Source organism: Thermobia domestica, chromosome 5 (assembly GCF_964235325.1).
Source record: "Thermobia domestica chromosome 5, izTheDome1.hap1.1, whole genome shotgun sequence".
Classification (NCBI taxonomy): domain Eukaryota; kingdom Metazoa; phylum Arthropoda; class Insecta; order Zygentoma; family Lepismatidae; genus Thermobia; species Thermobia domestica.
In genome coordinates, this window is record NC_137458.1 from 310,863,761 (window position 1) to 310,878,986 (window position 15,226).

The window sequence follows — 15,226 nt, forward strand, 5'->3', positions numbered from 1 at the left end:
CGGTAAGAGACATCAAGAAGCTGTTTCTTGCAATAGATCTAGCTTCCCAAGAATGGTCTTCATCTCCTCCGTTAAACCTTTATTCAAACCGGAAATGGTTTAAGCTACCCTTCTTGGTTTTAGTATTTATCACCATAGAACAAAAATGGTGATACATAGCGACAAGTGGATTCCTGCAAAATGATTTAGGGTCTTAAGAGAACATATCATCACAACACACAACACTTTATCAAAACCGGAAGTGACTGAAGTGTACTACTGCTTCCGGTTTCAATACTGAAATTCATAGAGCCAAAACGGTTAGAGATAATGAAATTAATTTTTTCAATCGATTCAGCGTCCCAAGAATAGATTCAGTATCCCTCGTTCATTAACCCACTATTCAAATTGGAAGTGATTCAAATTAACCATTTCCGGTTTCAACATTTATCGCTATAGAACAGAAACGATAATACAGAGAGCGTCTAACATTTTTCTGCAACTGATATAGGGGGTCTAGCATCTTAAGAGTATATACACCATTATAAACCACAACACACTATCCAAACCAGAAGTGATTTTTAATTTACTAGTACTTCCGGTGTCAATGCTAATATCTATAGAGCAAAAAAGCTGTAATAGATATCGAGATTTTTTTTTTTTTTTTTTTTTTTGCAATCGACTTTACGTCCCAAGAATATGTCGTATCTCCTCCCTTAATCCCCTATTCAGAAAGTACAAATGGTTCAAATTAACGATTTCAGTTTTATTACCATAGAAAAAAAAAACAGTAAGCGAGTAATTGTTTTTGATATTTGTTCTATCTTTGATCTTATTACTCTTGTAATAAAATCCTTTCTTGTGTTGTTCGTGCAACATTGAAAACTATTGTATTTTGTTCAGTCAGTTTCATCCAAAAGGATTTCCGGGGAGAAACTGACTTAAATAGCCCAGTTATTAGGTTCGCCACCGCAGCAATCGCCGCAGTTGCGGGGGGTAAATGCCTCATGTGAATTCATTAGTCTGATTGCAATAGATTGGAATTTTCAATGCTAGCTTATATGAAAGTCAAATATGTTACTTACGATTCCTAAACAACAAAACTTACGATTCCTAAAAATTATTCGGACCCAACGAAATTTTAGGTTAAATTATATTACAGGTGAAACAGGAACACCAGACAAAAGGATGTACAATCAATGCATGCAAAGGAAATAACATAGAAAGTTAAGTAACATAACCAAATCACCATTCATAATTATTACGTAATTTCCTAAAGTAGAAGTAGTTAAATGGAAAGAAATTCTGATTCGTAAATTCCATAAGTAATATCAATTTAGTTGTAAAAATGAAATCTTTGAGTTTTACGTCCCACAGTTATGCCGGTTAGGCTAAAGGAGACGGTGATGATAAGTAATGAATGAAATGGTGGAATGAAGAAAGTAGGAGGAAACGGGAGAACCCCGTGGAAACCCACGCACGCGGTGTTTGTCCACCACAAAGTTCATTTGGCAGGGGCTCGGATCGAACCCGGGACCCCAAGCACTAGAGGTGAACGCTCTACCACTGAGCCACCGCGGCCCCCAAATTTAGTTGTGTTAGTAGGATAGTGGGAATGTTATTCGATCAGGGATGCAAATAACGACTCGCCTACTTGTCCGGGGCGAGTGGTTCATTGGTGCGGGCGAGTATTTAATATCATACCGAAGATAAGTAAATGATTTCTATGGTGGGATATGGGCTAGTAATTTTTTTCTTGGGCTGGTAAAATCTTGTTGCTTATTTGCATCCCTGTATTGGATGCTACTTCTGTTGTACATAGTTGTAGTAACCTACACATGAGGATTGCTTGTTAATAAGCTTTTATATTTTAGCTGCTGTATATAATAGAAAATTAAGCATGCGTGCGAGAAATAATTATGTTAGTTATCTTTTAGATATGTTAGATATACAGTAATAGTTATTAGTGTTAACCTCTAAATTCACGTATCTCATATTTGCTTGTTTCAGTATAGGCTTGTATTCGTGTTTATTAGGTAACTCCTTCTAATAAAATTTGATATACTCTTCCTTTAAGATATCCGGCGTTAGATTCGAGTGGATTTGCAACTACTGATATGTAAATATTGTATTTTTATTTCTGCTTCTCTGTATACACACATTAATTTATATATTATTGTATATTACTTTATTTAATTCTTATTTTACGTCATTATTCATATTAATTTATTATTATTACTATTATTTATATTCTACTTCATTTCAACGTACTTATATTATCTATATTTTATATCCCTCTACTCATTTCATATTAATCTTCCAATGTATACACGAAAGATACCAACATAAAATGACAAATTATTAGTCCATATCCTTTGCAGACAACTACCAGATTAGACATTAACGCTAGGACACCAAATGTCCATCGGACATAAGGAAGCAGGGACAGATAGAAGACAGCAAGCACTGTATGTTACGAGAATATCGTCGTACCAACAGCTGCAATTTTCACTCAATTTAACAGACTTTCATCTGTCTTAGATACCTTTATCCTTGAAAAAAAAAAAAAAAAAAAACATCCAGTTCGGATTGAGTGATATTAGTTTATAAATATTGTTTAATAATTATTTTATTTTATTTACTTTTATGGCTATTAATATTGTTTTATGTTTTAGTGTAAAAAAACGTGCTGTATGTTCAACTAAACATATAAATAAATAAATAAATAAATAAATAGAAAATTTTATGGTACAGCTGATGGATATAGGTTCATTTCTATAGCTTTGTTTTACCCTCTTAATATTCAATGTAATTTTATTATACAGTATTTTTATCATTATTTACATATCAGGTATTAGACGATAGTTTATACTATTTGGCAACTCTGCTTCCCCAGTTTCTCCGTATTTTCTTAGCCACATACTGAACCAGAATATTACAATTGGCTTATTGTGAAAATAAATCGAGTTGGCAAACTTCTTTTTATTGGTGTTCGTCCATTTTGAAAAGAGGGTGACATAGAAAAATCAATCTGGTGATAGTTAAAACTGGAACTGTTTATGTTTGACTATAAAAGCAGCTGATAAAACACTTGTACAGTACGTACCACGTGCGTTGGTTTATCCAAAGGACATTTTGTAAACGAACGGCATACCGCAGATAAAATGGGTTCTTTGGTTGGTTTTAACAACAACGGAAAGGTCAGTCATCTGTTGAAGTATTACTTTCCAATATGGTTCGGCGATAACTTTGCTTTTCAAAGCTCGTAAGTGGGCCATATGAAAACTGAACGGTTCTACTGTTGTTCACGTTCCTTTTGTCTTTTCTTCCTATCTTTCGGGAAGGTTGCCATGACGTTCAAAGCCCCTTCCAGCACGTTTTCCATAAACAGTATTATAATATGAGAAATATGATATCTTATTTAACTTATGTCGTACTTTTTCTCTCTCTCTCTAAGCACTCAGAAAACCATTAACAAATATACAACTTGACCTTCCCCTGGCTCAATAAGCAGATTTTTTGTATGCGTGTGTGCGGGGGGATGGTAGTGTCTCTGTGTGGGGAGGGGCCCTATATGATACTTTTTGGGAGTAACGAGAAGGTACGTTAGGGAATCATTATTTGTCGAGTGATGTAATTTCCGTTCAAGTGATTGAGCTTGCAAGGGTAACTTTTTTTTTTTTTTTTTTTCATCAAAGATATGGGGCGTAAATTAATATCTTGCTAGAACTGTGCAAAATTACTTTCACAAGTAGTTGATCTACGCGGATCACAAACAGATAGAAGCTGCTACTTAACAGAATATTTTTTTCACATACAATCTACGTAAGTAAATAAATAATCTATTCCAATAGAATAATAAATTATCAGTTGCATCAGACTAGCAAAAAAACGACGCCATAGAAATAAGTTTTTCTGAACTTTATCGGAAACTACGTGTGATGTCGTCTACTGAGTCACATACGTATCAAGTGTATACACTGTATATATATATATATATTAAAAAAGAGTTCTCCATAATTGAGGGTCATATCCAGTGGCGTATTTAGGGGGCGGCTATCAGGTTTAATCCCCTCCCCCGAAATAAATGTGTTAGTTTTTCCCATTCCACGTCCAACAATAATAATTCTTCTTATCATTTCTAAGAACTTCCATTTTCTTATGCTTTTTGTTCAGAAATAGTACTGTATTTGTCAAATTTCATTGCATGTAAGAATTGCGATATTTTGTCTTTCTTTCGTTCATTCTACTCTTCTGTTTCTTTTTCTTTGTAGAGCTCCCTCGTGGCTAAGCGGTTAGCGTACGCGCTTTTGGCGTGGGAGACCTGGGTTCGATTCCCGGCGGGAGCTCATGTGGTTCGGATTCCACGTTAATCAGTAGGTCCACGTCTCATATAGCCTCGCTGCTGAACGGGACGCTAAACTAAAATCAACTCAACTTTTTCTTCGTTTTTACTTTCTTTCGTATCTCCTATCATACTTTTAACCGTTGTTGTGATTCAAGTCCGCCGTCGTCAGTATCATCAAAACAAAGGGCAACTGATAAGCAGAACTGGTGTTCCACACCAACTTGCACGGATATGAAGATAATGGGACTTGGGCTATTATAGCAAAGTAATATTTACATCGTTTAATTATAAAGAACGGTAAATGTTTGAATTAAAGAAAATCAAGAGGGGGGATAAGTAGCCCAGGAAATTAGATAGGTCAAGAGAATAATACCTTTTTCTTCTAAGAATAGAATAAAAGGTTAGATTCACTTCTAAATTTTTGTATGTATTATATCACACAAGATTCACCAGTCTGCAATTCCTGCCATTAAAACTTCAATTTACGCATAAACTATAAAATATATTTAGTTATCAAATTCAGGTGGGTAATTACCTCCTGCCTCCCCGTGTTGTGCATAGCCCCCCGAAACAAAATCCTAAATACGCACCGGCTATATCTCATTAACCATTTATTATCATGATGAAAACTTTAATTGTAAAGTGATCTACAATAATGATTTCATCTTGTTAAGTCGCATGATTGTTGTACAACTTGCAATTTTAAGGTTTACATAAAAATCTATGCTTTTGCCGATTTCTTCGAAAACTACAATTTCCGTTCATTCATATCACGTTTTACAACCCAATGAGATCTATAAAATAACTCTTTTAGAATTTATGGTATCTTTTTATACCATGGCGTGGTATCGTCTTTGGCCGCTTATTTAGGTTCTATAAAAGGTATTTAAGCCGAGTGCTTTTTATTCGTCAAATCAAGGATGAACCAAAGAACACCCTAGATGCGTTTTGGAACCGGATGTTCAACTTGGCGGCGCCAAGTGGAGCGGAGGGGCGAGTTTTGTGTTGCTTTTTTCCTAAGACAAATTTCAAACGTTTTTCACGTCTTTAGTTTTCAAGATATCAGATAGAAACTTTCAATACGGATTGTGTGGATCATTGGGTATTTCTCACATTTTATTGAGATCACTATGTGAAGTCAGGGCCGAGTCTGAGGGGCGCAAGTGTTCCGAAGGGGTGATTTTCCAGATAAAGAATCCGGTTTTTCCCGATGTTTTCGATTCAGGTGTACGAACGGAATGTGAGTGGTACCATTCGAATGTTATCAACATGTTATCACTTACACGTTGTTATTTTGTTTTTGCTATTATTATTATTATTATTATTATTATTATTATTATTATTATTATTATTATTATTATTATTATTATTATTATTATTATTATAATTATAATATTATGTTTCATCTCTTACATTTGTTAGATACTCCAGAATAAACTGGTATTTAGCTGTATCTGGAATTATGTTCGTAAATAAATAAATAAATAAATAAAATAACTTCAACCTAAGTGCACCGAATTTGGTGATTCCTTTTTGTTTGAAAAAGTTATACTTCTTTGGTGGTCTCATATAAAGTTCATGAGGATCTACTATAATACAGGACCGCATTAGTTCTGTTGTTTTCATAATTTCGTGTGTTTCATAAACATTTCGTCTTAAATTAGCACTAGGATGTTCACATTTATGTTTTTAGTGGGGTATGAATTTAGCGCCCCTTTTACCAGCGCGACGATATGAGACGTGGTCCTACAACTTAAGGGTCTTCACTACAGCGAAATTAAACTACCGCTAATTTAAAGTTTTTCTGTAATATCTTCAAAACAACAAAAATATTCGAAAAGCAGAAACGTAGTGAACTAGACAATACAAATTTACATGTGACATCGTTATAACAACTCATCTACCTGCTTTCGATCTGCAATTGTAGATAGGTTTAGCATTTTTTACGGGTTCTGAAAATAAAGGCATACCAAAAGGAGACAGTTGAATTGTGATAAAGCTATCACATGCAAAAATCGTATTTTCTAGTTCACTACGTTTCTGCTTTTCGAATATTTGTTATTTGTTTTGAAGATATTACAGAAAAACTCTAAAGTTAGCGGTAGTTTAATTTCGCTGTAGTGAAGAACCTTAACGCGGAAATCGAACCCAGACCTCCCGCTATATGAACGCTAACCATATAGCCAGGTAAGCTCTATAGTTTCTATTTTTACATTAACTACTGTTAATGACTTTCAAATATAGTATTTATACAAATCTTAAATTAAATAAAAGTGTATATGGTTTGGAACTGTCTTACAAAGTATGCTAATGCGCTATTTGGGGTTTCGGCATGTTTGAATTGACAGAAGGCGCATTTTTTTAAAAATTGATTTTTTTTTTTAATGTGGTTTTATTTCAGTAACTAGAGCAGATTGTTTAGTGGCCAAGGTCAAGTTTAAATTGCAGAGTGCAGGCTGTGAGCGATGACGTCAAGAGAGTTACAGTTTGGCAAGCTGCTTCTTTGCATACTCCCCTAATTAAAAATCTTGGTTTATAACAGCTCTGGCAGGCTGCACAAAGAACAAGGAAAACAGACAAGATAAAAGAAAAGAAAAACTGGGTTTTCTGCGTACACTGGTGGATCTTCAATTTACTACTTCCGCTTTTTGTGCGCTGACACGGGTAACGGGGTAACTGAAGATTCTTTGTTACTGTTTGGAAATCTCAGAAGTTTTTAAACATCAGGTGCAGATATCTTACCTTCAATCAGCCGCTTCATATTCGTTCGTAGCCCTATATCAGGGGTGGGGAACCTGCGATCTTCAGAGTCATAAAGCACTTCCTATTCGGCATGTTGTGAAAAATGCTATACCGGTATTGCATAAGAAATATGAAATACAGGGTGTTTCTAAACAACACGGACAACGTTTGGGAGGTGGTTGGTGACATAAACATAAGTCAAAAAGTGTAGATTAATCTGGGTGCAGAAATCTGTCATTTCGAAGTTATAGGCTGCCGAAAACATGAACAAATAAACTTAAACGTTCCATAGATTGAATACTATGAGAACTACCGTAATCGGGTGAAGGCTTCACTTAGAAACTAGTACGTGCCCTATCCAAATATCCATGTTTCAGGATCCTGTGGTACTCATGCAACATTTTTTTCTAGAGGGAGTTGGTGAGTACTTCAAATTATACGCTCGTAGCCAAACTCCCTGTTTTGAAACACCCTGTATATGGAAATATTATTCTGAAATTACATGTATCAAATAATGTCGTTTTATATAATATTGTTTTATACATTTTCATGTGTACGGGGTATTTTTAATGTAACTAACAACTGTAAAATAACTACGGAAATTAGAGCTATTCAAAACTACTAGGGGAGGCTGGAAACTTCATGAACTCACCAAGAAGAAATTTACCTGGAAAAACCTTTTTAATACACTATTCAACGTATTCCCCCCGAACCTCAATACACTTTTCACAACGATTGTTGCAACATTTCTAACCCTTGCAAATTGGTCGTCTCCTGCTGTGCAACCAGCCCTCCATCTCCGCAATGAGTGCCTCATCGGATGGAAAATGTTTGCCTTTGAGATGTAGGAAGAGCTGATAGTCGGAAGGGGCCAGATCAGGTGAGTAGGGTGGGTGAGGTACACAGTTGAACCACCAGATCCACCAGCAATTGCATGGTTTGATGAGCCTTGTGCAAGGTTTCATCCAAGAGTTATTGTGTGAAATAAAAGACGATGTTATCCGTTAAAATGTTAACGGTTTGACCCCATTAACGAATTCGATCGAGATAATAATTTTAGCTATGTATTGAAAAAAAATCGGTTTCGTCCAAGAGTTAATTGTGTGAAATAACAGACGGTGTTACCCGTTAAAATGTTAATGGAATGACCCCATTAACATAGTCCATCGAGATTAATAACTCTAGCTATGTATTAGAAAAATGGTTCCGTCCAGGAGTTATTGTGTGAAATAACAAGACGGTGTTACCCGTTAAATGTTAACGGATCCACCCCATTAACGAAGTCAGTCGAAATAATCACTACAGCTACTTATATATATATATAAATTGGTTTTGTTCAAGAGCTAACGTGTGAAGTAACTGAGTTTGGTGTGGGTCGAGGGCCCTGCTATCTGCCCATCAATATTTGCTTATGCCCCTCAAGAGTGAGGTATCCTCAATTAAAAGTTTGCTTGGATATCGAATAACGAATAACACATATTTAAAAGCCCTTTCTCAAATATGTGAGTTGAGTTGATTTTTTGTTTAATGTTTCTTTCAGCAGCGAGACTATATGAGACGGGACCTATTGATTAACGTGGAATCCGAATAACAGAAGCTCCCGCCGGGAATCGAACCCGGTTAAATTAAACAGAATTCTGCACCACCGATGAGGAATCATTTTTTTTTGTTTTCTTCTAAATGAACCGAAATTTTATTGCTTTTATTCTACGAATTTCTTTTACCGAATATATATATATATATATATATATATATATATATATATATATATATATATATATATATATATATATATATATATATATTTGTGAAAATTAAACTGTGTGAAATATAATTTTATTGTGTAATAATCAAATTAGATTGAAGTAATCTTGAGAATTGTATATAAAAGGGAAATTCAGTTTGAAAAATTAAGATTCATTTAACTCAACTTTAGGAAGAAATCAGTGTAACGACATCATTAAAATCCTAGTTCATTTCCAGCAAAACAGGAAAAGAACTCTCTACACAAATCAATGCGCTAAAAATTCAAAATGGCGCAGGTAGTCGACAGAGTTAAGTATATTTATGTGAGACCAATTTTAGAAGCAAGTGAGTATCCTTCTTGAGACTTATGTTAGACTAATACTTTGGTAGTCTAAAGATTTATTGAAGCGTACGTATTTAGGAGGATACATTTTTCCGGTGTCCTTGCAATGTTAATTTCGTATAAGGAGAACATAACTTGAATGAAAGTGGTATCTACTGCTTGTACCTTGTACTTGCATTATGTTTGTTTGATACGAAACGTTGTAACGTGAAAATGTATCTGTCTCAAAGTATTGTTTAAAACAAAAAGAAAAGGACAGCAGGAAACTATAACACACACGGAGTCAGTCATTTAGTCTTTTCAAAGAATTTTTGGAGTCTCAGACCGTACCTTTAAATGCATTCGTGATTAAGCGAACATAATGTAATTGGATTATTCATTTCATCTGTTAGTATTAAGAATGCTATCAACACCAATGGCTTCTCGCCAAATTTGGTGGTTTTACAATTATGTTTATTACAAAAAGCTCATCGTCACCGGGTTGGCGGGAAATTTGTTATTAAGCGAACATAATGCAATTGGATTCGATTACTCATTTCATCTGTTAATATTACCAGTGCATTCAGCATCAACGGTTTTCCGCCAAACTTGGCGATGGATGGTCATATGCCAGAGTAGTCTATCTACCTTTTTCACCAATTTTGAGTTAACAAATGCTTGTTACATAAAAAATGCGCTTTTTCTTATGCCAGAATGAGCCAGTGACCCTTTTATTTTGAAATTAATGCTGAGCCAGGCAATATCAGCATTAATTTCAAAATAAAAGGGCCACTGGCTCATTCTGGCATAAGAAAAAGCGCATTTTTTTATGTAACAAGCATTTGTTAACTCAAAATTGGTGAAAAAGGTAGATAGACTACCCTGGCATATGACCATCCATATATCACTAAAAGCTTATCGGCACCGGGTTAGCGAGAAATTCGTTGATTTTAGAGAAACTAAATTTTTCATTATTATCAGCGTGAACTTTTCTTCTGCTTCAAGAAACTATATTCTCTCTTATTGGTAAGCTGAGACTCTTCCCCTATCATCTGATTGGAGAATCTAGTTTGGTCTTCTTGCTTCTCATTTGAGATGCTTAACTGTGTAATTTTAGGTTTGATATTGCTGTGTTCACAATGCTATTAGATAATTCTTGTTTTCCCCTGTGAAGCCTTCGTAATGCATTCACTTATAAAAAAAATAAGAAATAATACGATGCACTACGTGAAATAGAAGGAACTGCATCTAGCGATAACTATTAGCCAGACTGCGAACTATCACGACTAACGTGAATGACAGACTGAGACATCTTACATATAATAATAAGTATCGAGATTATCTAATCATTTTCGCTTAAATGTTTATGTAACCCCAACTCTTAAGTGTTTTGAGGTTTCAATACTAGTATTACTCACAGACTGATTTTTTTTCTAAATTATAAATAGGGTTAATAAGTTTTTCTGAATTCTTCCATTAAACCGCCAATGATATCAATCGTTTATCAGACGGTATCAAAAACACTAGAAAAATCTACTCGTAAAACGATGACTTTGGCCCTGTGGTTTGTATAATTGCACTTTCTTAATTGTAAGTGAATCTTACAGTTTGATCAATAATTCCTAATTTAGATTTCAAGCCCTTTTACCTCGGAATATTCTACTTACCTTAATTAAGTTATATGTGTAATTAGAATCTCTTTTAAATACTATATCTACTATATCTTAATCACTGCAATACCTTTCCCTTTTTAAGAAAATTCTTATTACCTTTTCGCTGGGTAAACTAGATTCCCGCTACAGAACATTCAACTTTTTGGTGGTTGTAAAGTAAGGCCTATAGCTTTCTTTTCAGGCCTTCTCCTATAGACCAGGGGTCTGATGCACATTTGTCGAAACTCACATTTCCGCAATATAACAAGGTCTTGGAACAGCACCATAACCTTGATCGTCTCCTGGTAGGGGGCGAGAATTAATATTTGAGCACTCCCCCCAAAAAAATATGAAGTGTGGTACCTCTAGGAAAACGTAAATTTGAGTTCTCCTAAAATTTAAAACCTTAATTAACATTTTTGTTACTTCTAGGTGCCCAGATGGAGTTTTCTTGAAGCAAGGTCCCAATTAGATTTACGCTTCATTTTAGGAAAATATATTTTGCTTAGATAATTGGACAGCATCGTACTATGTGGGGTAAAAAAGTTTTGTCTTGAAGCGGATCCTCTCAAACGACTGTGAACTTAAATGGGGGCACAGTTGACTCCTGCTCCCCACTAATTATGGCATTGTCTTAGAAATAATTATTAGCTCTTTTAATAACATTTTGCATTTTGTATGTCGTTCACTTTGAAAAATATTTGATGCTTTTCCTTGCCTTACTGGAAGTTTTATTCAAAATTCATAAAATATTGTTAGACTGCAAACAATCTCAGGGTAAAGATATGCCAAAGGTACCTCGCGGTCGATGCAGCAAAACATCTTGAGCATAGATACACACAATCCTCTACAGATGAACTTCTAAACAAATTAAGATTTTATTCCATGTAGCGCTTCAAGGAGAACCAATGAGAACAAGAGCTACAGCAATGCTTCCATGAACATCGATGTAAAAACAAACTCAGTTGTTTATCATCACGACCACTAATTCACTGTTGTGGTCGATCTCTAGGTCGCGATGTAGCATACATCTCCGGCATAAGCTTATCTATTTGAATCCATGTGTTCCTGCCATTATTGATGTAGCAACCGCGACTTAAACTTCAATGTCGACCGCGAGGTATCTTCGGTATGTCTACCCTAACATTTTTTTTAGGACTTCATCAACAAACTACCACACGCAGATCAAGAACACATTGATTTCTTTCAAAATAACATATTAGGGAAATTAATAACTACACTTTTAATAAAAACATAACATTTAATTAACTTATTTTCCTCTTTCATACAAACTGCAACAAAGAAATAAATATATATATATATTTTTAAATACTCATTGGCATGCGAATTTTCAAAAGAAAGTTCATCGGACAAAATACATTCAATCGTCAAAAATATATTTTACATACAGTAAACAATAAAGTAAACATATTTTAACAAAGTAGTATAATACATCTATCTAAACAAATTATACAATACATACACTTATATTTATATTACTTATGTATGTGTGTGTGTGTTTGTATGCATTTGTGTATGTACGGTGTATTTTTTATATAAATTTTTCATACAATAACACATTTTCTTACACGTGTGACATATGCATTCATTTATGACAACCTCCCAGTCTGTGAGCGCTTGACTAGAATATATTATGTTTGACATATAACTACTTTCATATACTATAATAATAACATTAAATAAAAATAGCATGCAGTCAAGGAACAGAAAACAAAAACAAAAAAGAAATAAATAGACTAAATATTTTTATCTATAAAATAATAATATGTTAATTGCTCGAACATGCTTCTTCTGTTTATCTAGTGTATAATAAATAGTAGTGTACAGTCATGTTTAAAAACATAATTGGCTATATAACTTTCACAACCACACGCAGGGGAAATTTGGTTTGAAATAAAATACTTAAAGTGCCGAAGAAAGTTTACATATGTTTCATTCAGCTCCGCTTATAGGTAAGATTATATGAATTTCAGATGAAGATGATCAGAAATTAAATAGGGTATAAAATAGGATATAAATAGGTATAAAAGTTTATTAAAATGCTTTATTTATATTATTATAATACCGATATATGTTACTTGGCTTACAAATTAAATCATTTTTGGTTTAGTAAGTAAAATCACATTGTTTTCATGTATATACAACAGTAAAAATGTATAAAATGAATATTTGTAGGTGGTTGTACACATTTAGCAACAAAAGAAATAAAGTAGTGGAAACAATGCCAACTCCTGTGGAACACCAAAAGTAAAGATGGTATTTGAGAATCAGTTATTTTCAGTAATGTAAGCGATACGGGTTAACAAGGAATTTATACATGCATAATGCGGATATATGCATCCGAAAGTTTAAGTTGTAAGAACCTTAGAATAAAAATTGCTTACCAAACTACCTCAGAGTTGGTGTAATAATTATAATGATTTATTGTGACAGTTGTTGAGTATAAAGGTTTGAAACTTCCTTAGTGATTTGTTAGTTGGTATTAGTTATGAAAGTATTAAACATCAAATAATAATTATAATAATAATAATAATAATAATAATAATAATAATAATAATAATAATAATAATAATAATAATAATAATAATAATAATAATAATAATAATAATATAACATGATACTGACTGGCAAAAGCAGGATTGTTATTTGAACAGTGAAAACATATCAACCGGATTTGTTAACTATTTCCAGTGTTAGTTTGTGTTGAGATCACACTTATACTTTATTTCTTGTTGCATTCGTCATTGAGAAAATAACAAATTTATGCTTTATTTTTACTTTAAATTTATATCAATTCTTTGTATTAAATAATCTATAATTGTTGTCCTTTAAATCTTCCATATTGCATAGCAGTTTTATTGCCGGATATAAGAGGGACCCATCACGGCGAAATTAAAATATCGCTAATTTTAAGTAATTATGTGATATCTTCAAATAGATAAAATATAATCGAAATCTGGAACAAGAGCGCGCTAGGCAATATTATTTTACATGAGTTACCGTTATCACGAGTCACCTAGTAGCTTTCCGTTTGCAGCCATTTAGAAACGCGAAAATAAATGCCGATTTTTCTAAATGGCTGGAAATCGAAAGCAGAGAAGTGAGTCATGATAACGGTATCTCATGTAAAATAATATTGTCTAGGGAGCTCTTGTTCCACATTTCGATTATCTTTTTATCTATTTGAAGATATCACATAATTACTGTAAAATTAGGGGTATCTTAATTTCGCAGTGAATAGGCCCCTTAATTTCCGACTCAAGATTCTGGCTTACGGCAAATGATCTAGAAGTAATTATTAATTTATTCTTATTTTATTATTATTATTATTATTATTATTATTATTATTATTATTATTATTATTATTAGAAATAACTCTATAACAAAAAAGAAAAAAACAGTGTAACAACTTCGGATAGTAAGCTAGTAAATTTATAAAGAGAGTTACTACTTTATTTAATTGATATCGGTTTTATGTGGTTAGTAGGTATTATGTGGTTAACAAAAAGGCAAAAAAGAGTTATTACTTTAATTAAGAGTATTTTTAGTTATCACACAAGTAAATATATGAAAAATATTTAATAGTACTTTCTAAATATTACCTAGTTAAGTAAATCCATGAAGAGAGTTATTACTTTATTTATAATAAATATTTTGTAAGTGTTATTTGGCCAAGGAAATATATGAAAAGATTTATTACTTTATTTAATAGTAATAAATCTTTCCATATATTCACTTAGCCAACACGTACAAAATATTTATTATAAATAAAGTAATAACTCTCTCCATGGATTTACTTAATAAAGTAATAACTTTTTGCGCATATTTCCTAACCACATAATACTTACAAATTATTTAATAGTAGTAAGTAAGTATTATGTTATTAAGAAATATGTGGAAAGAGTTATTACTTTATTTAATATTATCTTGTAAGTTTTGTCTTGGTTACTTTCTAAACTTGTGATGTTCCTTGAAGTTTATAAACTATGCACTAAAATTCAGATAAGTGGTGGAAAGTGTAGTATATATACGCTTAATATTCACAAGAAACAATATCTGGGTACTTCAATCCTATTTCTGAAACTTTCATTATTTTGCAATGCTAACAGTAATGATGTATTTACATTCATTAGAAGTAAACATGTTTAATTGGAAATGCAAAACTATTTGTTCTTCGACTAAAATTCTTTGAACATTTCTGTTATAGTTTTGTGACAATTACTTCGTATTGATACACGAAAATTCGCGTGTGAATTCTTTTTATTTACATATCTGAAACAGTAAACCAACCAATATTTGAAAAGTACATTACCAAACAGCGTTAAAGTTTCTAAATAACATTAACACCTTCAACAGACACATTATATACAATTGAAGACCTGTATTGCAAAACACCCCAAGTCCACTCTTTTTCTT